Source organism: Aplysia californica, unplaced genomic scaffold (genome assembly GCF_000002075.1).
Source record: "Aplysia californica isolate F4 #8 unplaced genomic scaffold, AplCal3.0 scaffold00248, whole genome shotgun sequence".
In the NCBI taxonomy this organism is placed as follows: Eukaryota; Metazoa; Mollusca; class Gastropoda; order Aplysiida; family Aplysiidae; genus Aplysia; species Aplysia californica.
In genome coordinates, this window is record NW_004797518.1 from 951,099 (window position 1) to 953,378 (window position 2,280).

The following is a 2,280-nucleotide window of genomic DNA, read 5'->3' on the forward strand; positions in this document are numbered from 1 at the left end:
GGGGGGGTACTGCTAGGCTAGGTCCTACTTCTGTCTGTCCGTCTGTCTAGCTCTCTCCGAACGCTACTGACAGTTACCGTGTTGATGTGTGCTCCTCACCCCAACAAGCAAATGTGAGGCAGCGTGGTGGAATCAGGCTCTCGGCAATTTTTGGCCATGTAGAGGTTTTGGTACCATCTTAAAGCTTGTTCACTTGTCTTTATTTGGGTGAAAAAAATATCCATTTATCTTGAATACAAGTCGAGATATTTGCGAAATAATGAGGTGAGGGTCACCTGTTTTCAGAGGTAAACTTAGTAAGAAAATGGATGTCAAAGATTAGTTATTTCCTTAGCTTAAGAGTCCGTGGTAACTAAAAATTTACATTTTTTGTGCCTTTAATCGGTTTTTCAGAAAGATTCACACAGAAATGAGTTCTTTAATGGGCATGAAAGGTGTTGAGCCAAAAAACAAAAATTTAATTAAAAATTCACAAACCTGCGGGAAAAATGCAAGTTTCTTCACTTTGATTATTTTGACGAGAGCCTGAATCCACCACGATGCATCACAAAATCTAAGTCTGGGTTGCTGCCTTCCCCAAAGTATTGCTGCCTGTTTTGAGAGAGAGATTTATTTATCCTGTTTGAGGTGCGTCTTTGGATCTGTGTGGCATGGTGTATACTTTAGCTGCCTCTATGCATGAGGGTTTTTGTATTTTAGTCAGTGTATATACTGTTCATATCGCATTTGCCTCTTTCCAGAGTTCACATAGTGTTAATTTTGTCAACACTTTTCCGCAGCATTTTATTTCTATTGATGTTCTGTATAAGGTGCTCTTTGATTTGTTACTTGCTTTGTTGAAGACGATGGCTGTGTATTTTTGCTAAAATTATTAGTAAAAGTAAAGTATGGCCCCCCCCTCCATTTCGAATTGCGCGATCATGTGGAGTCGCTGATACGTCTTTAAGGAAAAGGAAATGGCTTGCTGTGATAGTCATGGTGCCTGAAGTTATGAGATTATGAGGGGGGGGGGGGGCTGAACTTCACTTTTAACTAGACAGAATATCATCAATGATTTTTGTGATTGTTAGGACTCATATTATGTACCATTAATCCAATATTTTAGGAAGACTTTTGTGAGATGAATATCTTATGCCAAAATTTAAATTGGAACCTCAGTATAAAATTTGTAGAATGGTTTAGACTTGAAAAAAAGGGACCCTTTTGTGACTGTTCTTTATGAAGACAGTTTTGACAGTCGTGTTTTCTCATAAATTCTTCAAATGTATGTATATATAAATGTTCAAATTTTGTCTGACTCAAGCGATGGGTTTCTGACCAGCCTCTTAGGGCAACGGTCTGACTTCTGGATGTTTCCTCTCTGTGTGCACTGAGGTTTCTGTATTTGGTTTAGGCCTCGCGCCCACTTGTTAGTTTTTGCCGATTCCAGGCAAAGCATTGTATGCAAATTAGCTATTTCGCTTGCATCACGCATTTATCGTGCAAAACACGATTTACGTACATGCACAATTTTTTGCCTTGCGTTGAATCTGCAGCCGCTCCACGATTCACCCAAGAAAACGGATAATTTTGAACCAATAGTATATTTTTGGTCCCAATTGCGTATAATATTTGCTAGAGATAATTGTTTTACATTAGATTCCATACATTTGAGCCGTTCTTAAAAGCAATTGAGTCAACAATTTCGATCTGAAGGCTTCATGGCCTAGATTTGGACCTATCTAGATCTAGATCAGCGCTGTGTAGCGTCAAACGACAGACTCGAGATTTTGCCTGTCTTCGGCAAGCGGCAAATGGGCGCGCATCATTTTTCGTGCCTGTCATCCGGGCGATGACGCCTGTCATCCGGGCGATGACGCCTGTCATCGAAAACGCATTACCTGGAACATGCCAAAAATGATAGGGGGCGTCCCACGTTATGTAGATAGTCCACGCTGAAGCCATGTAGTCCTCATCACATCTTCCCCACAAGTGCCTTCACTCAGAACGAATGTCTCGTTGGGAAACGTTTGGCGAACAAACTCAGGCCATGATGCTGTTACATTCAATGTCTTTGTGGGAGATTTATGATGTTTGCACAGAGTTGGGATGCTTGCATAGTCAGAATGTTTGTGCAACGTCAGAATTTTTTGCCCAGAGTCAGAATTTTTCTTACAGTCAGAACATTTGGACAAAGTCAGAATATTTTGTGTGATATCAGGATGTTTGCTCAGTCAGAATATTCGTGCAGTATCGGGATGTTTGCTCAGTCGGAATGTTTGCACAGATTCAGGATGTATG